The 21,849-nt window shown below is 36.7% G+C and overlaps 1 protein-coding gene across 3 annotated transcripts in view; it reads right to left on the bottom strand.

Annotated features, from left to right (window-relative positions):
• FAM126B (family with sequence similarity 126 member B) overlaps nucleotides 1-21,849 on the bottom strand; it is a 91,037-nt gene that overhangs the window by 41,693 nt on the left and 27,495 nt on the right. For all 3 annotated transcript variants that reach the window (XM_036756356.1, XM_036756355.1, XM_036756358.1), the window contains exon 3: nucleotides 5,295-5,397. The gene's annotated coding sequence lies outside the window, so the exon portion shown is untranslated. The remainder of the gene's footprint in view (nucleotides 1-5,294; nucleotides 5,398-21,849) is intronic.

Raw genomic sequence — 21,849 nt, 5'->3', positions numbered from 1 at the left:
GAGGGGTGTAAGAGACTTGGAAAGGTAGACTTTAGGCTAGGCTGTGAAGAGCTTTGAATGTAAAACAGAGGAATTTATAGTTGATCCTAGATTAACTGAAGTTTATTGAGCAGGGGAGTGACACAGTCAGACCCACACTAAAACCACTGGCAGCCCGGTGGGGGGCTAGATTGGAGTGAGGAAAAGAGTGAAACCAGTATCTTAATAGGAAGATTTTCCTAAATTGAAGATTATTCTCTACCACACCTACACCATGGTGGCAACAAGGGACTTCCCAGTTGAAAACTGCCTGTCCTATTCTAGTGAAGAGAAAGAACATCCTGCAGTAGTTGCTGTTGGGAAAGTACATGTGTTTTCTATTGTGGGCACTACAGTTGCTGCCATGCTTCTTCATATTCCTCCACATTTATTCCACCTTTGCACCCACCCCAAGGGAGGGAACTGTAGCTGAGGTTCCTTTGTTAAGTTTTTACTTGGGGGGGCAGGGAGGGGAGAGAGAAGGTTGGGTGGAAGGAAGGTGTAGAAAAAAAGGAATAATTAAGCTTTTTGTGGGGGAGTGGCTTTTATTGGAGCTGGATTACTAACTTCTGCTCCTTCACTCATCTTTCTAGAAGTCATAATTTTAATGTATTAATGAGGATCTTATCCATTTACCAAATCCCTCCCACCACAAATAAAGTAAAGGGAATTTTGATGAAGTTTGATGTGTTTGGGATTGGGGGGTGGGGAAAGAGATTATAATTATTAACGTTGCCATCTTTTGATTTCATATGTCTTTATCTGTAAATAACATTGGAGGAACAGTTACAAATATTCTTGCTAGCAGAGTTTTAACAAGTTTTTCTTTGTTACTGTCACATGTAAAACAATCTTAAACATCAAACAAAAATATTTAGAAAAGACAATCTACAGGGATTTATTCTGTTACTTTAGAACAGAAGGTTAATAAACAAATCTGAGTAGACAGGACTTGGCAAAAAAGATTTCATAAAACCAACCTTTTAAAAAACGAGTCTACTTTGATCAAAACAGCAAATGTTATTTGAGTATTCTAGGAATTAAGATCCCTAGGTGACAGAGAGATAGCTGATAAATTTAAGGCATACCTTGGAAATACTGTGGTTTTGGTTCCAGACCACCTCAATAAAGCAAATACTGCAATAAAGCGAGTCACATGAATTTTTAGGTTTTCCAGTACATATGTTTATACTATACGGTAGTCTATTAAGTATGCAATAGTATAATGTCTTTAAAAAAAATTGCAGTACTTTAATTAAAAAAAATTACTTTATTGCTAAAAGAAACGCTAACCATCACCCGAGCCTTCAGCAAGGCGCAATCTTTTTGTTAGTAGAGAGTCTTGCCTTGGTGTTGACGGCTGCTGACTGATCAGGGTGGTGGTTGCTGAATGTTGGGGTTGCTGTGACAATTTTTTAAAATAAGACAGCAATGAAGTTTGCCACCTCGATCCTTTCACAAAAGATTTCTCTGTAGCATGAAATGCTGTTTGATAGCATTTCATCCACAGAACATCTTTCAAAATTAATCAACTCTCTCAAACCCTGCTGCAGCTTTATCAACTAAATTTATGTAATATTCTTCAATATTGTTGTGTCTGAGGGAACAGGGAGACCTGAAGAGAGATCAGGAAATGGTGAGTTGGTGGAGAAGTGAGAGAGGTGAGAGAGTGAGAGAGAGAGAGAGAGAGAGAGAGAGAGAGAGAGAGAGAGAAGAGATGCAGACTAGTAGACAGATGGCAGGCTGACAGACCTCTACAATATCTCTCCCAACTCTGCGCTCACTCTCTCTCTCTCTCTCTCCCCCTCCCTTCTTCCCTCCTTCCCTCATTCCCTCCCGCCTTCCACTCCCTGAGAAGGTATGCAATCAGTAACAGGTTATACATGTGCAATTATGTAAAACATTTCCATATTAGTCATTTTGTACAATGAGACAAGAAAATAAATGGAAAAAAAAGGGAAAAATAGCACACTTCAGTATGTATTCAAATATCAGTTCTTCCTCTGGAGGCGGATAGTATGCTTCATCACTAGTCCTTTGGGATTGTCTTAGATCATTGCACTGCTGAGAATAGCTAAATCATTAACAGTCCCTTCACTGAACAATATTGCTGTTGCTATGTACAGCATTCTTCTGGTTCTGTCCATTTCACTATGCATCAGCTCATTGTAAGTCTTTCCAGGTTTTTCTGAAACCATTCTGCTTGGCATTTTTATAGCACAATAATATTCTATTACAATCATATACCACAGTACGTTTTGCCATTCCGCAATTGATGGGCATCCGTTCGATTTCCAATTCTTAGACACCACAAAAAGAGCTGCTATAAATATTTTTTGTACAAATAAGTCCTTGCCCTTTTTTTTGGATGTCTTTGTGATGCAGACCTAGCAGTGGTTATTGCTGGATCGAAGGGTATTCACAATTTTATAGCCCTTTGGGCATAGTTCCAAATAGCTATCCAGAATGGTTGGATCAGTTCACAACTCCCCCAACAGTGCATTAGTGTCCCAGTCTTCCCAGTGCCTCCAACATCCAACATTTTCCTTGTCATGTTAGCCAATACGAGACATGTGAGGTGGTACCTGAGACTTGCTTTAATTTGCATTTCTCTACTCAATAGTCATTTAGAGCATTTTTTATTATGACCATACATAGCTTTGATTTCTTTGTCTGAAAATTGCCTGTTTCAGTACATCTTTTGTACCTGAACTACTGTTAGATGCACTCCACTGGATATATCAATATCTCTTTTCTTCTGTAATGGGGGTTGAGAGTGATGTGTTTTATTCTGTATACAGGACCTGTGTCAAGGCAATCAGATCTTTATGCAAGCATTATTTTCTGGTTTGTTTTTCTTTTAATTTACATCCTTACTTATTTTGGAATTTTTTTTAATGCCATTAATGACCAACAACTTCCAGACAGTACCCAGTTAGCTATCTACATTTTTTCCTCGATGCCAATCCTCCATCCTTCCTCTCCAGATATTTTTGGGAGTAACAAATATTCTCATCCTACTTAGTCTACCTAGATTTCTCATGACAAGTTAATGCATGTCTCTGGTTGGGTGCATCTGTAGTTCTGTTTACTTGTCAGTGGAAATGAAAACAGAAAAATCTGTGTTTATTGCAATTACAGTTTCTCTTACAATTTGTGTCACAGACACCAACACACCACTTATTGGAAAATGAAAAAAAAAAAAACAAGAAAAAATATACAATGCATATACTGAGAGTTTATTAATTGTATAAATGGCACAACAGTAATAAAGTTAATTATTTTTTAAAAATGAGAAAAGGGCAGAACAAAAACCTCATATTATATACTGCAATAAATTCCAAATGGAATAAAAGCGTAACCATATTAAATTTTATTTTAAATAATGAGATTAAAAACAGCTAAATGATTATTTGAAAAGGAAAAAATTTCTACTAATAAAAAGTAGTGTATCAAAAAAAAGACTTATGGGGAAAAAATTATTGCATCAAATGCTTCTGATAAAAGAGTGACATCTAAAAATTGTAAGGGACAAATTTATCAAACTAACAGCCATTCTATAACTAAATGGTAAAAGGGTATGAGCATACAGTACTTGAAACACAAAATAGCAATCTTCTTATAAAAAAAAGTTCAAAATCTTTAATAATCAGAAAACGCAAATTAAAACAAATCAAATTTCAACTGATTCACATCAAACTGGTAAAAATAATTTCAGATAACAAAATTCAGTGCTGAGAGGAGGGAGGGAGAAAAATTTAAAAGTTATAATCAGAGAACAAAAGAAAACCTTCAGGGAAGCAAAGAAAACCTAGGTATCTTTGAAAACAATATGTAGTATTTATTACATAGGTTTTCTTGAAATGAAAATTTATCATTTTGAATATTCTTGTATGTTCTGCTGTGCACATGAAGATGTTCTTTTTTTCTTTCCTTGTTTCATATTTAAATTTAAAATGAATAAAAAATTTACACACACACATACACAAAACTTAGTGTTGGCATACATACTTCTACTGTTGTTAAGTTTATGAGTTGACCTAACCTTTTTGGAAAGTAATATAGAATTCTACAATAAGTGTTACAAATATATGCATACCCTTGGATCTAGTGATCTATTACTGGTACTATCCTGCTAAAGTAGTTATTGACAGGGAGAAAACAAAGACATGTATAAAATATTACTAAGCAGCACTATTTAAAATAGAAAAAAAAATCAATCATCTAATACAGGGCAAATCACGACATATAATGTAATGAATCATAATGGATCATAAATAATCAATGTATCATAAGAAACAATTATGAATAGTTCAAGGAAATATCAGATAACTCACATCAAGTGACGCAGGATGAAGAAAGTAGAAAACAAAGAATATAATCACTAATTATAACTATGTAGTTAATAATAGCAACCAATTAATGGTATACGCACAGTAACAGAAGATTTTTTAAAAATCGTCAAGAAAACAAGGATGACACCTACTACTTAAAGGCAATATATACCTTTTTTTTTGGAAGGGGGAAGGCAAGGCAATTGGGGTTAAGTGACTTGCCCAAGGTCACACAGCTAGTAAGTGTGTCAAGTGTCTGAGGCTTTGAACTCAGATCCTCCTGACTCCACAGCCAGTGCTCTACTCACTAGGCAACTCAGCTGCCCCAATATGTACTTTAAAGATGAGATTAATGATCAGTAAATAAAGCTTCAGGCACAATCATTTAAGATCTCTTGGGTTTTCTGTTTGTTTTACCTTATATGCCTATTTTTCCTCATTTCTTTTTTATATCCTTATTTAATATTTGAGTATCTATACTTGTCAACAGAAGTCAAAATAAAATTTATACTTAAAAGACATAATAATGACATACAAGCATTCTATTCTTTTGCTGTTATTATGAGTAGCAAAAGCACCAGAAATAGCTCATAATAGCAACAGAAGTAAAAAGTCAAATATCACTATGTTCATTAGACAGTATAAATTCAACAACCATTTACTATTTAGGATAGTGTCTTGAGATGAAAGTTTAGGCAAAATAAAATTTTATAAAATGCAACTACTAAAAGGGATATTATTTTAATCATGTTGAAAAGTCATGATTAAAACTATTATTGTTTAGATTAAGAAGCTATTTTTTGAGGAAGCTCAAATAAAATTTAATAAGTAATTACTTTTCAGATTGCAAAAATCCTAATAGTCCTAGATTTCCATGGTGATCTATATAAATATGTATTTTAAATGAACATTTTTATTAAAGTTAACTTTATATAACTTTACCTCTTGTTTAAGAAGTCAGATCTCTAAAAGAGGTGGAGGTAGAAGAAAGCAGCAGATTTCAAGTGTGGAATACATTTGTTGAACTTTAAAATAGTCTCTCAGTCTGTGAAAATAAAATAAAAAAGACATGAAAAGTTAAGAAACATTCTTAGTAAAATTATAACAAGGAGAAAGGGATTAAAGAAAGCTTTGAAAGGGCAGAAAGCAATCTATTTTCACTTTTGTTAATTAACATTGAAGAAATAACTCTTCACCAAAGAGAACATAATTCACCTGAGCAACTAAACCAGTAGTTAAGAGATGGTTTTTTAGTTCCAGATCTCATTATCTAAGCTATGTAACTTTGGGCAAATCACTTAAATAACTCTGAGACTTTAATTTATTTTTCTATAAATTTAGGTTCCTTCTAACTCAAATTATATTACTCTACTTTTTTTCCAATTATTTTTTTATTTAATATTTTAGTTTTCAACATTGATTTCCACAAGATTTTGAGTTACAAATTTTCTCTCCATTTCTACCCTCCCCCCCCACTCCAAGATGGCATATATTCTGGTTGCCCTGTTCCCCAGTCAGCCCTCCCTTCTGTCACCCCACTCCCCCCAATCCCCTTTCCCCTTACTTTCTTGTAGGGCATGATACATTTCTATGCCTCATTCCCTATATATCTTATTTACCAGTTGTATGCAAAAACAACTTTTTCTTCTGAGCATCTGATTTTAAAACTTAAGAGTTCAAATTCTCTCCCCTCTTCCCTTTCCACCTACCCTCCCTAAGAAGGCAAGCAATTCAACATAAGCCACACATGTACCATCATGTAAAACATTTCCACAATATTCATGTTGTGAAAGACTAATTATATTTTACTCCCTCTATCCTGTCCCCCTTTATTCAATTCTCTCCCTTGACTCTGTCCCTTTTCAAAAGTGTTTGCTTTTGCTTAACTCCTCCCCCTATCTGCCCTCCCTCCTATCATTCCCCCTTTTTTATCCCCTTCCCCCTACTTTCCTGTGGGGTAAGATATCCAATTGAGTGTGTATGTTATTCCTTCCTTAAGTCAAATCTGATGAGAGCAAGATTCACTCATTCCCCCTCACCTGCCCTTTCTTCCCTTCCAACAGAACTGCTTTTTCTTGCCACTTTTATGTGAGATAATTTACCCCATTCTATCTCTCCCTTTCTCCCTCTCTCAATATATTCCTCTCTCATCCCTTAATTTGACTTTATTTTTTTAGATATCATCCCTTCCTATTCAACTCACCCTGTGCCCTCTGTCTACATATATGTATATTCCCTTCAACTACCCTAATACTGAGACAAGTCTCATGAATTACACACTTCATCTTTCCATGTAGGAATGTAAACAAAACAGCTCAACTTTAGTAAGTCCCTTATGATTTCTCTTTCTTGTTTATCTTTTCATGCTTCTCTTGATTCTTATGTTTGAAAGTCAAATTTTCTATTCAGTGCTGGTCTTTTCACTGAGAAAGCTTGAAAGTTCTCTATTTTATTGAAAATACATATTTTGCCTTAGAGCATTATACTCAGTTTTGCTGGGTAGGTGATTCTAGCTCCACCGACCTCCAGAATATCATATTCCAAGCCCTTCAGTCCCTTAATGTAGAAGCTGCTAGATCCTGTGTTATCCTGATTGTGTTTCCACAATACTCAAGTTATTTCTTTCTGGCTGCTTGCAGTATTTTCTCCTTGATCTGGGAGCTCTGGAATTTGGCAACAATATTCCTAGGAGATTTCTTTTGGGGATCTTTTTCAAGAGGCAATCAGTGGATTCTTTCAATTTCTATTTTACCCTCTGGCTCTAGAATATCAGGGCAATTCTCCTTGATAATTTCTTGAAAGATGATATCTAGGTTCTTTTTTTGATCATGGCTTTCAGGTAGTCCAATAATTTTAAAATTATCTCTCCTGGATCTATTTTCTAGGTCAGTGGTTTTTCCAATGAGATATTTCACACTGTCTTCCATTTTTTCATTTTTTGGTTCTGTTTTATAATTTCTTGATTTCTCACAAAGTCACTAGCTTCTACTTGCTCCAATCTAATTTTTAAGGTAGTATTTTCTTCAGTGGTCTTTTGGACCTCCTTTTCCATTTGGTTAATCCTGTCTTTCAAGGCATTCTTCAACTCATTGGCTTTTTGGAGCTCTTTTGCCATTTGAGTTAGTCCATTTTTAAAGGTGTTCTTTTCTTCAGTATTTTTTTGGGTCCTTTACCAAGTCATTGACTTGTTTTTCATGGTTTTCTTGCATCACACTCATTTCTCTTCCCAATTTTTCCTCTACTTCTCTTACTTGCTTTTCTAAATCCTTTTTGAGCTCTTCCATCTCCTGAGACCAATTCATATTTTTCTTGGAGGCTTTTGACGTGGGTTCTTTGACTTTGTTGACTTCTTCCGGCTGTATGTTTTGATCTTCTTTGTCACCAAAAAAAGATTCTAGAGTCTGAATCTGCGTCTGCATCCTTTTCCACTGCCTTGCCATGTTTCCAGCCAACTACTTGACCTTTGAGCTTTTTGTCCAGGTATGACTGCTTGTAGAGAGTTCTCTGTCTCAAGCTTTAGGGGCTACGCTGCTGTTTTCAGAGCTACTTCTACTCCACTGTCACCACAAGCTCTGCCACAGCAGTGCTCCTCCTTCCCCAAGAACCACCAACCAGGATTGTGATCCAGATCCAAGCAGGGCAAAGCTGCCTCTGCGCCAGCAAAGCACTCCTTGCACTCCCACTCTGATCTGCCGCTTGATTCCTCCCACCTTGTGGGCTAGGGACTCCGGAAGCAGCTGATGCTGGAGCTCTGAAAGCACCCAAAGGAGCTTCCTGCTGTTCCTGCCACCACCCCCATGCCACCTCTGCCACCCCCAGGGCTGGGGTCGGACCACTCTCTAACCCAATCCAGCAGTTTTTCCACTAATCGGCTCCATGGTCTTTGGTGTTTGTGGGTTGAGAAGTGTGGTAACTGCCACGGCTCAATGGTTCATGGCCCTAAGGCCTGCTCCAGCCAACTCCCAGTCTGATCTGTCCTGGCTTGGCCTATGCTGGGCTGTGCTCTGCTCCCAATACCATGCAATAGACCCTTCCCAGCGACCATCCAGGCTCTCCTGGGCTGGAGACCAGCTTCTCTCTAATATTTCGTGGGTTCTACAGCTCTAGAATTTGTTCAGAGCCATTTTTTACAGGTGTTTGGAGGGATTTGGGGGAGAGCTTAAGCAAGTCCCTGCTTTCTAGTCACCATGTTGGCTCTGCCCCCTCTTATTACTCCATTTTTGAGGAAAAATGCTACATGTAGCTTTAACACCAACAATGTGAATACACAGGATAATTAGTATGACTGAAATAAAGGATTGTAAAGTTTAGAAAATTTCAGAAGTTAGTTGTCATAGAACAGAAAAAGTTATTACATTTCAGTGCATAGCTAGTTCCTGATTTATGCAAATAATGAATCTCGTGAAGAGCTCATGTTATTTGAATTTGCACTGCAGATTTCCATAAGGCTAGAACCAATTATCATATTTTACACAATTATAACTTTGAATAATGTGAATTTAAATACATACAACCACTTACAGGATTCATTATTTGCATTAATTGTGACTTAGCTGTAATATATATATATATAAAAATCAGGACTCAGATTTGCAGAACAAAAACAAATTTAAAATTTAAATTAGCAGTCCAATTTAAAGTTTGGGTAAACTTCAATACATCAAAAACAGATGTGATCGTTTTCTTAGAAATGTGTCTGAATTTCATGAGTTGTGTAACATCTGATTTCTCACTCAAAATTCTATTGCAGATTCTTTAACAATTTAGTATTTTTATCTTCCAAGTAATCTATACATGGCATATTAACACAATGCTAAAAAAATTTTACAAGTATTTATTATGTAGTTCTTACTTTTAATATAGGTTTATTTATCAGTATATTTTAAATATTTACATAAACAAATTAACATTTAGCAAATGTTGTGCCTGATTCTGAGAGAGATAAAAGGTTTAGCGAAATCAAGAGGTACCTATTATTGCACATATGAAAGGATACGACACCTAAATTCTTACAGTAAAAGGTTAAGTGTGTCAGGGAAAACAAGGAAAATACAATGGGAGTTTAGGGAATGCAGGGATGTGAAAGGAAAAGGCTTCCTGGAAGAGGTGCACTGGATTTCAATCAACCAATAAACATTTATTAAGTACCTACTACGTGCCAGACACAGTGCCAGGAGTTGGGGATACAAAAACAGAAAGGCAAAGGACAGTCCCTGCCCTCAATGAACTCCAAATCTAATGAGACAATATGCAAATATATACATAGCAAGTTATATACAGGATAAATAGGAAGTAATTAATAGAAGGAAGGCACAGGAATTGAGAGGTTGGGGAAAATTTCCTATAGAAGGTAGGATTTTAGCTGGAACTTAAAGGAAACCACAATAGACAGTTGTCAGAGCAGAGAAGGGACAGCATTCTAGGGATGGGGATGGGGACGCGGGGTGGGGGCGGGGGAGGGCACTGGACTTGGGCTTTAGAGACAAGGTGAGTTTCAAAAGGTGTTGAAGACTGCAACAAAGGAGTTCAAGACACAGGTTATACCTCATGACCAGAAGCACGGAGGCATGAGAGTAAAAGATGCTGTGAGCATCTTTCAGCTGCAATACAGAATATATGAAGAACAGTATAAAGTAAGGCTGGAGTCAGAGTATAAACAGTCTTAAGAGATTAGAATCAGTATATACAAATTTTCCTTTCACACTTTTCTTAACCTTCTGCAATATGGCTTCCAACTTTATCTTTCAAATGAAACTTGCTCTTTACAAAGTTACCAAAGATTTCCTGTTGTTGTTCGTCCTTTGTTCTCAAAGAGGACCACGACATCAGGGAGGTGATGGTACGACATGCAAGTGAACTGGATTTACATGAAGGAGGGCTGTGCAAAGTCACAAGCCTCACTTTCTCCTCCGGAGCCATCTGGACCCAGTGTTGAAATACAGATCAGGACAATAGGAGATGTCCCTGGATGAAGTAGGAGACCCTGGCCTTTTTAACCTATGATCTTTAACAGGTCTCAGTTTGACTGAGGTAACACTTATTTTTTTTTAATTTATTTTTTATTTTTGGTTTACAACACTCAGTTCCACAAGTTTTTGAGTTCCAAATTTTCTTCCCCTCCATCCCTTCTTCCCCAAGACAGCATGGAATCCAATATATATTCTACATATACCTCCACATTAAATTTATTTACACAATAGTCAAGTAGTAAAGAATTATAACCAATGGAATGAATCATGAGAAAGAAGAAACAAAACCAAAAAAGAAGAAAAAAAAAAGAGAGCAAATAGCTTGTGAGACAACACTTATTGAGTGATTAAGGCTAGGTAAGAAACGAGGCAAAGAATGAATGACCAAGTGGGGCTTGACCTTTCCTAATTTCAAACTGAAGAGCCTCTTCTCAATCCTCTTTCTCCTTGACTTCATTGATTTATTTTGACACTTTGGATCACTCTCTCCTTAATGGACACTCTTCTCTTAGATTTGGATCACTCTCTCCTTAATGGACACTCTTCTCTTAGATTGGGATACTACTGGTTTTCCTCCTACTTGCTCAAGCACCTTTTCTCAGTCTCCTTTGCTGATTCATCATACAGACCACTAACTGTATGTGTGTATCCCAAGGTTCTGGCCTTGGATGATTTTCTTTCTCTCTGAACTATCTCACTTAGCTGCAATGGGTTCAATTACCATCTCTATGAAGATAAATCTCAGATCTGTATATCCAGTCAGTCTTAGTCTGTTTTCAGGACTCCAATCCTGTTGGACAGTTCAAACTGGATATCCTATAGGCAGTTCAAATTCAACATGTCCAAAGCAGAACTCATTTTCTCCCTTGCCTTGCCCTCAAATCTACCTCTCTTCCAAAATTTCTTTATTACAATAAAAGACATGCACCACCATCCTTCCAATTACCCAGGTTATCAACTTTTTACTCTGCCTCAACCTACATATCAAATCCGATACCTAATATAATCTTCTCTAGCTTTGCCTCTTACCTAGATTTCTACAGTGGCTTCCCATTTAGCCTCTGTTTGAAATTTAAAGCTATTCGTAACCAGATTTCACTTTGTTCTCTTCTTTGTATTGTATGATCTATCCACGGGGTCTATTCACTGTTCCATGTTCATCTCCCATAACTGTGCCTTTGCCCTCTAGAATCACTCACTTCCACCTCTGAGAATTCCTGGTTTCCATCAAGACTCAGATCAAGCACTACATTCTTCATGAACCCTTTCTTGGTTCCTGTAGTGGCCAGTACAACCTCTATCAAAACCAGCTTGTTACATTGTTTGTGACTGGGATCTGGACTGGAGGAAGAGAAAAAGAGGGAGCAGAAGATGACTGAACAAGCACAGAGCAATGGTTCTGAGCAAATTCCCCTCCTATGACAATTTTCTCTGAACAGAAGAAATGGGAAACAGAAGAAAAAGTTTTAGGGATGGAAGAAAACAAAGAAGTTAGGTGGCACAGTGGATACAGGAATAGCTCTGGAGTCAGCAAGACTTGAATTCAAATCTAGCATCAGACACTTACTAGCTGTGTGAACCTGGGTGTAAGCAGAATGGCCTTTGTTTTCTTTGAGTGACTCAGTTTATCTCATTGAGCCTTGCTGGGTGCTGGGCCCCAGGCCCAGATCCCTGTTAGGTGTGGAACCTTGGTGCTAACTCCAGGGAGGGCCTAGTTTACATGTCTGGGACAGGAGAGGCTTTTAGACCACGTGGGTTTAGGTCCGCCTCTTTGTGACTTTTTTCATGGGGCTGGCTAAGGGGAGGTGTTAACTCCACAGCCATGCCTTGTTGGGTGTTAACCTAGTCTACGGATGTGAACCTCCCAGGGTCCTAGGGGGAGGGGCCAATTCAAGAACCAATCGGCTCTGGTCATTCAGGCGATGCTTGATGATGTCAAAAACTCTATAAGAGGAGAGAAGACAGCTTGAAGATCCTTTTAGGTTGGAGCAGCAGTGGTGGTGAGCGTGACTCTGGGCCAGCCCTTGTTCCGAGCCCTCGGGCTGAACCTAGATGTTGGTAACTATGAATTGTATTGGGTCTGTCTGTTGATATGTGTAATTTGTTTGTATTTTGTTCTGAAGTTCAGGGTACTGGTTTTTCCCCTGAACTAAATGAATGTTCTGAAGTGCAGGGTGTTGGCTATTTTCCCCTGAACTAACTGAATGCTGTCTGTATGCTCCCCTGAACTAACTGAATGCTGTCTGTATGCTGGATTAAAGTAAGCTGGTCAACCCCTTCACCTTGCTTTCCTTGGTTGAGCAGATCAAAAGAACCTGTGCTTTCCCGGCATGCCAGCAGCTTTCTGGGTGCTGGCTGTGGGTGGATCTTACACCCCCACAGAAGCTGCTAGCTGGATTGTTAAAACACTGGGTAAGTCACTTAATCTGTCTTCCTCAGCTTCCTAATCTGTAAAATGAGGATAAGAGCACCTACCTCCCAGACTGGTTATGAAGATAAAACAAGATATTTGTAAAAAGCTTTACAAACCTTAAAGCATATATGAACACTAGCTATTATTATTATTACTGACACAAATAATTATGATAACTATGAATGGGATGAACTCACTCTTAAAATATAAGAAGAAAGAAGAATAAATTTAAAAGCCTATCAAACAATATGTTGTTTAAATGAAACACACCTGAAACAATAATTCAGAGTTAAAATACAGGGCTAAAGCAAAAGCTATCTTGTTTGAACTAACCAAAAAAAGCAGAAGTAGCAGTCATGTTCTGAAGACAAGGCACCAGCAAAAAAGGGCTCAATTCAAAAAGAAAGACTTCTAGGTCATGTAACTAAAAAGATGGAGGGCTGGCATTTTCTCTAATCCTCACAATCTGTCCAAAATAGGAATTAGGTGCTAGATAAATCAATTTCAGCTATCTTCATGGAAGAACCCAAACAAGTTTAAAAACAATGAATTAATAGTAGAGAAGGCCAATTTCCCCTAACCTCTAACAAGCTCTCACTCAGCAACCGCCTCCCCCACTGTCCACCATGGTAGTAACAGCAAACCTGCAAAAGGCAAACCACTTGCTTGCAAGAGAATCAACTCCACACTTTGACACCTCTCCCCCTTCCTTGCAGTGCATTGGAGATCTCAACTCCAAACAGCAGAAATGTGCTCAGTTTATAATAGCTTTGGATTTTATTTGACTACTTAGCTGGGAAGAAAAAAAAGGAAGAATTAAATAACCAGATAACAGCAAGAACAAAAAAGGAACCATGAACAAAATTACAAAATTACAAAACTAGAGAAAGGAGCAACAAAGGAATTAGTGAGGCTGACTGTGAGGACAACTGCAGGGAACAGGGTTGATTTAAAAAAGAATAAACTAAAATAACTAAAGAAATATGTTTTGGCGGGGGTGGGGGGGAATCCTAACTTGGGAAAAAATAAAACATGGAATAGTACAGGGAAATGGAGGAAAATATAAACTTAACTCACAACTATCTAATAAAGTGAAAAAAAACAGGCATATTCTAAATGGGACTGCAGTATAAACACACATATATATGTATACGTATACATACACACACATATGTATACACATACATATATATATATATACATGTTTCTCAGCACCACATGAACTTTTACAAAAAATGACTCTGTATAGGGCACAGAGATATTGAAAACAAATGTTAAAAAGCAGAAATAGTAAATTTATCCTCTGCAGGCCATAATGCAATAAAAATAGTAATTGGAACAGGATTACAAACAAAAGACACAAACTCAAATTATGAATTAACAATGAAATCTAAACAATGAATAGGCTACAGAATAAATCATAGGTATAATTATATGAAAAAGAAAATGATAATGAAACATGGCAAAATTGCTGGGTTGCAACTAAAGCATTCCTCAGAAGAGAAACCACATCCCTACAAACAAAGCAGGAAAAAAAGGGGGATTAATGGACTGAATATGCATTTTAGAAAATTAGAGAGCCAACAAACAAAACAAGCCTAAGATAAGCACAAAAGAGGAAATATTAAAATTTTGAGGAGAAATACATAAAACCTACAGAAATGATAAGTACAACTAAAATCTGTGTTTTTAAAAAGACTAATAAAATCGCTAAACTTTTAACAATTTGCCTGAAAAGAGGGCAAATAACCAAATGAGCAAAATAGCAAATGAGCAAGGTGAAATCAAAACAAAATCAGAAGAAATAAAAAGAATAATCAGAATCTATTATACAGTTATATGTTAAGGAAACTGAGAACACAAACTACAATACCTCCAAAAACAAAATACCCAGAAGACCAAGTAGAGCTCTTAAAACAACCCAATCTCAGAAACAGAAATAGATGCCTAGCTGTAAAAACAAAACAAAAAACCTACCCTAAGCATTACATGTCCTGATGGGTTCACCAGAGAATTCTATCAAACTTTTAAAGGACAATTGGTACTCAGAGCACACACATTATTCTCCAAAATTGTATCCTACCAGAATTCTATTATAAGATAAACACAGTCTTAATATCTAAACCAAGAAAAGATGAAACACAGAACTACAGCTCAACATCATTACGAATACTGATTTTTAAAAATCCTGTCAAACAAACTACAGCAACTTATCCAAGAAATTATTCATTTGGACCAAGCTGGATTTAAACTAAGGATGCGACTGGTTCAAAATTAGGAAAGCAACCAATAAATAGTTATATTAAAAATGAAAACATCCAAAAACACATCTGTAGAAAAAGCCTTTGACAAAGTATAATTTAGGCTAAAAACCCTCCAGGTATAGGTATACAGGGACCATTTTAAAAAATATTGTAAACAGCATCTATCTAAAACCAAAAGCAAGCATCACATGCAATGAAGATACACTAGGGCTTTTTCCAAGGTGGGAATAAACCAAGGATACCCACTCTCTCCACTATTATTTGATACAGTTTTAAAAATGCTAAAAACAGCAATAAGAGAAAGCAAAGGCATAAATAGAGATATACAAAGAGGAAAAAATTATTGCTATTTGCTGATAATGTGGTTTATTTAGAAAATTCTAGGAAATCAGCAAAGATATTAATCAAAACAATAGCTTCAATAAAGTTGTAGACTACAAAATAAATCCTCAAAAAGAAACTGCATTTTGATATAATAACAACAAAATCTAAAAGGCAATAGTAGAAAAAGAAATCCCATTCCAAATAACTACAAAATGCAGAATGCATCTGGGTATGAGTCTACCAAAGCACACAAAACCCTTGTATAGATTAAATTTCAAAGTACTCCTTAAAAAAACAAAGAGCAAGTTAAACTAAGGAAATTCAGCACTCATGTCTGAGCCATGCATATATGATAAAAATGTCAATACTCCTAAAGTTATGTATTTTTATGCTATGCCAATAAAATTATGTAATCAAGTGGGAAGGGAAATACAGAGGCAGAACGTCACAAGGACAGGGAATGAGGTAGTAGAGGGAAGTATGCAGCAAAGAAGAGGAAAAGTGAGGAGGGAGGACACACAGAGTTACTTATATAATCGCAAATTGGAGTTGGACTTATAGCAGGTAGAAGAGTGCTTGAGGTGGAAGGGCAGGAGTTTGGGGTCTCATTTTTATAGGTTTTATCCATGCCACCTTTGGCTGAGTTCATTAACATATTAATATGACCTCAAAGTTATCAGCAACACTTAAGGATAGTTCATCAGCATAACCTTTTGCTGGTGGTGTTTTGCTAGTCTTACTTTGCATGTCAGGAACTTACAAAGGGCAATTAGAACCTAGGGGTCAGTACATTAGGGCCTAGCTGGCTTCCTCTAATTTAGCACATACTCTCATGACATGTATGGCCTTAGTTAACTAATGAGGCAGTTGCCCGTGGCTCCTACATGCCCTAATTTATGAGACAGTTTGCAAACAATTGTTATGTTCTCTTAATTTATGGAACAGTCTGTAAGTGACTTCTATGCTTCCCTTTGCCATCTTAATTCTTTCTATTGTTATCTTATACTAGCTCTTTATAAACTTACTGTACTAATCAGAGCGGGATGGGGTGGGGGGGGGTGTCAGCGAGAGAGTAAGAAGGACTAGAACCACAACAATTTCAAAACAAATTCTGCAGTCTCTAATACCATCAATCCCTCTCTTCTCGATATTCTTTTCTGTAGGTTTTCATCTTGGTTCTCCTCCAAATAGTCTGACCACTCCTCAGTCTTTTTTTGCTAGATCTTCGTGCAGGTCACACTCACTAATCATGATGTCTCCCAAGGCTCTGTTCTGGGCCCTCTTTGCTTTATATAATATTTCATCTCCTGATCTCATCAGTTTGATGTATTCTATTTTCATCTCTATGCTGAGGATTCTCAGACCTACTTATCCAGTATTAACTTTTATACTAATCTCCAGACTCATATCTCCCTACAAGATATTTTGAACTGGTTGTCTACTAGACATCATAAACTCAACATATCCAAACTGAACTCACTAGTTTTTCTCCCAAGTCAGAGTTCTAAAATCTTTCAGAAGAGCTGTACCAATTGACAGCTCCACCAACACCTGTTCCAGTATTTGTCTGACAGGTAGATGTAAGGTGGAAATTTGAAGTTGTCTTAATTTGTATTTCTCTAATTATTAGTAATTTGGAACATTTTTCCATTTGGCTTTTGATAGTTGGGATTTCTGCCTTTGAAAACTGCCTGTTCATATCCATCTATCTATTGGCGAATGTTCCTTTTAAATCCTGAATATGATTCCTTTAGCTGAGAAATTTGCCACAATGATATTTTCCACAAAAAAAACCAACAAAATGATATTTTCCTAGTTACTTCTTTTCCCTCTAAGTGTCCAAATTATTGGACTACCCGAAAGCCATGATCAAAAAAAGAGCCTAGATATCATCTTTCAAGAAATTATCAAGGAGAACTGCCCTGATATTCTAGAGCCAGAGGGTAAAACAGAAATGGAAAGAAGCCACAGATCGCCTCCTCAAAAAGATCCCAAAAAGAAATCTCCTAGGAATATTGTTGCCAAATTCCAGAGCTCCCAGATCAAGGAGAAAACATTGCAAGCAGCCAGAAAGAAACAATTTGAGTATTGTGGAAACACAATCAGAATAATACAAGATCTAGCGGCTTCTACATTAAGGGACTGAAGGGCTTGGAATATGATATTCTGGAGGTCAGTGGAGCTAGGATTAAAACCAAGAATCACCTACCCAGCAAAACTGAGTATCATGCTCCAAGGCAAAATATGGATTTTCAACAAAATAGAGGACTTTCAAGCTTTCTCAGTGAAAAGACCAGAGCTGAATAGAAAACTTGACTTTCAAACACAAGAATCAAAAGAAGCATGAAAAGGTCAACAAGAAAGAGAAATACAAGGGGTTTACTAAAGTTGAACTGTTGTGTTTACATTCCTACATGGAAAGATAATGTGTTTGATTCATGAGACCTCAGTAGTAGATGAAAGGAATATACATACATACATACATACACACACACACACACACACACACACACACACACATATGGAGAGAGGGAGAGAGAGAGAGAGAGAGAGAGAGAGAGAGAGAGAGAGAGAGAGAGAGAGGGTACAGGGTGAGTTAAATATGAAGGGATGATATGTAAAAATATAAAATCAAATTGAGGGATGAGAGAGGAATACATTGAGAGAGGGAGAAAGGGAGAGATAGAATGGGGTAAATTATCTCGCATAAAAGTGGCAAGAAAAAGCAGTTCTGTTGGGAGGGAAGAGGGGGCAGATGGGGGGAATGAGTGAATCTTGCTCTCACTGGATTTGACCTGAGGAGGGAATAACATACACACTCAATTGGGTATCTTACCCCACAGGAAAAAAGGAGGAAGGAGATCAGAAGGGGGGGGGCAATAGAAGGGGGGCAGATAGGGGGAGGAGGTAATCAAAAGCAAACACTTTTGAAAAGGGACAGGGTCAAGGGAGAAAATTGGATAAAGGGGGATAGGTTAGGAAGGAGCAAAATACAGTTAGTCTTTCACAACATGAGTATTGTGGAAGGGTTTTGCATAATGATTCACATGTGGCCAACGTTGAATTACTTGCCTTCTTAGGGAGGGTGGGTGGGGAGGGAAGAGGGGAGAGAATTTGGAACTCAAAGTTTTAAAAGCAGATGTTTAAAAAAAAAGTTTTTGCATGCAACTAGGAAATAAGATATACAGTCAATGGGGCATAAAAATCTATCTTGCCCTACAAGAAAGTAAGTGAAAAGGGGATGGGGGGGAGTGGGGTGACAGAAGGGAGGGCTGACTGGGGAAACAGGCAGTCAGAATATATGCCATCTTGGAGTGGTAGGGAGGGCAGAAATGGGGAGAAAATCTGTAATTCAAACTCTTGTGAAAATTAACACTGAAAACTAAAAATATTAAACTAAAAAAATTTTTTTAAATTTAGGTAAAATTGTCATTTTTATTAGCTTGGCCTATCCATGAGCAACTGATATGTTTCTAGTTATTTAGATCTGACTTTATTTGTGTGAAAATTGTATTGTAATTGTGTTCATATAGTTCCTGGGTTTGTCTTGGTAGGTAGACTCCTAAATATTTTATATTGTCTACAGTTAGTTTAAATGGAATTTCTCTTTCTGTGTCTTGTTGCTGGGTTTTGTTAGTAACATATAGAAATGCTGATGATTTATGTGGATTTATTTTATACCCTCCAATTTTGCTAAAGTTGTTAATTATTTTGAGGAGTTTTTTTAATTGATTCTCTAGGATTCTCTAAGTATACCATCATATCATCTGCAAAGAGTGATAATTTTGTTTCTTCGTTGCTTTTTCTAATTCCTTCAATTTCTTTTTCCTATAGCTAAACTAACATTTCTAATACAATACTGAATAATAATGGTGATGAAGGATATCCTTATTTCACCCCTGATCTTACTGGAAATGATTCTAGCTTATCTCCGCCACATATGATGTCTGCTGGTAGTTCTAGATAGATGCTATTTATCATTTTAAGGAGAACTCCATTGATTCCTATACTCTCCAGTGTTTTTAATAGGAATGGGTGTTACATTTTGTCAAAAGCTTTTTCTGCATCTATTGAGATAACCATGTGATTTCTGTTAATTTTGTTATTGATATGGTCAGTTACGCTGATAGTTTTCCCAATATTTGAACCAGCCCTGCATTCCTGGTATAAGTCCCTCCTGGTCATAGTGTGTTACCCTCATGATAAATAACTGTAGTCTCTTGGGTAATATTTTATTTGAAATTTTTACATCTATTTTCATTAGGGAAATTGGTCTATAATTTTCTTTTTCTTATTTTACCTCTAACTGGTTTAGGTATCAGCACCATATTTGTATCATAAAAAGAATTTCGTAGGACTGCTTCTTCGCCTGTTTTTCCAAATAGTACATATAATTTTTGAATTAAATGTTCTTTAAATGTTTGGTAGAATTCATTTGTAAATCCATCTGGTCCTGGAGATTTTTTTCTTAGAGTGTTCACTGATGGCTTGTTCAATTTCTTTTTCTGAAAGGGGGTTATTTAAGTATTTTATTTCCTCTTCTGTTAATCTGGGCAATTTATATTTTTGTAAATATTCATCCATTTCAGTTAGATTTTCAGATTTATTGGCAAACAGTTGGGCAAAATAGCTCCTAATTATTGTTTTAATTTCCTCTTCATTGGTAGTAAATTCACCTTTTTCATTTTTGATACTGGTAATTTGGTTTTCTTTTTTTAACCAAATTTTATCTATTTTATTGGTGGTTTTTTTTTTCATAAAACCAGCTCTTAGTTTTATATGTTAGTTAAATGGTTTTCTTAATTTCAATTTTATTAATCTCTCCTTTGATTTTCAGACTTTCTAATTTGGTATTTAATTGGGGATTTTTAATTTGTTCTTTTTCTAACTTTTTCAGTTGCATGCCCAATTCATTGATCACTTATTTCTCTATTTTATTCATGTAAGCATTTAGAGATATAAAATTTCCCCTAAGAACAGCTTTGGCCACATCCCATAAGTTGTTTCATTATTGTCATTCTCTGGGATGAAGTTGCTGATTGTTTCTATGATTCATTTTTTGACCCACTCATTCTTTAGGATTAGATTATTTAGTTTCCAATTAATCTTTAGTCTATCTTTCCATGATCCTTTATATGGCATCATGATCTGAAAAGGATGCATTTAATATTTCTGCCTTTTTGCATTGTATCGTGACATTTTTATGTCTTAGTACATGGTCAGTTTTTGTGTAGGTATCATGTAGTGCTGTGAAAAAGGCATATTTCTTTTCATCCCCATTCAATTTTCTCCACAGTTCTACCATATCTAATTTTTCTAAAATTCTATTCACCTCCTTAACTAATTTCTTGTTTATTTTGTGATAAGATTCATATAGTTCTGAGAGGGGGCGGTTGAGGTCCCCCATCAGTATAGTTTTGCTGTCTGTTTCTTCCTGTAGCTCACTTAAGTTCTAAGAATTTGGCTAATATACCACTTCGTGCATATATCCTCAAAGAGCTTATATCTCTGCAGGATGCAACACATAAATAGATTTAGTGCAGTGTCTAGAGCACTGGCTCTGACGTTAGTGGGCCTGGGTTCAAATTCTGATTCTAATGTATGTGAATTTAAATATGTTGCTCCCTGAGAATAATTTTACCTAAATGTAAAATAAGGGGGTTAGACTTGATCTCCTCTAAGATTCCTTCTAGCTCTAGCTTTGGAGAAAGAGAACTTAGAAATAGAGATATAGAGGGAGTGCATTCTAACGCTGCAAGCTGATCTGTGCAAAAGCATAGAGACAGACAAGAACAGCAAGTAGACCAGTTTGTCTGGAATGCAGGTTATGTGAAGGGCTGTAATGTACAATAAGCTTGAAAGGGAGGTCTGATGTCATATTGCAAGAGTCTTTAAATTTCAAACTGAGGAGTCTGCATCTACCCTAGAGGCACAGCAATAAAGGGCCACTGAATGATCTTGAGCAGGGGGCTAGTGACACTCAGCACTCAACGTTGTGCTTTAGGAAGATTATTTTGGCAACTATGTGGAGGAGGCTAGATTTGAATGAGTCTAAGAAATAGTTGCAATTTCTCGATGGGAGATGATGGAGGCCTAAGCTAAGGTAAGTGGAGAAAAGGGGACAAATTTGAGAAATATGGTAAAGGCAGAAATGATGAGGCTTATTTTCCTTTCAGTTTCATTTACATGTGTTCTCTAGATTCAGGCTTAGCTGGGTCCCAAATCAAGCTCTCTCAATTCAATAAACATTTATTAAGTGTATACTATGTGCAAGGCACTTTGCTAAGTGTGCTAGACATACAGATAAGAAAAAGGACAGTCCTGTTCCGCCCCCACCCAACGAGTTTACAATCTAATGGAGAAAGATATTACATGAATGTCCATTTTTATTATTATCTTGGTCAGACCACATATGGAATATCATATTCAGTTCTCAGTACTGTATTGATCACTGGACCATTGACAAGCTGGAACAAGACCAAAGGAAGGTGACAGAATGATGAGGCAATTAAAAATCATTGGGTGAA

The sequence above is a fragment of the Trichosurus vulpecula genome, chromosome 4, assembly GCF_011100635.1.
Source record: "Trichosurus vulpecula isolate mTriVul1 chromosome 4, mTriVul1.pri, whole genome shotgun sequence".
Classification (NCBI taxonomy): domain Eukaryota; kingdom Metazoa; phylum Chordata; class Mammalia; order Diprotodontia; family Phalangeridae; genus Trichosurus; species Trichosurus vulpecula.
This window is presented reverse-complemented; position numbering and strand designations above follow the sequence as displayed.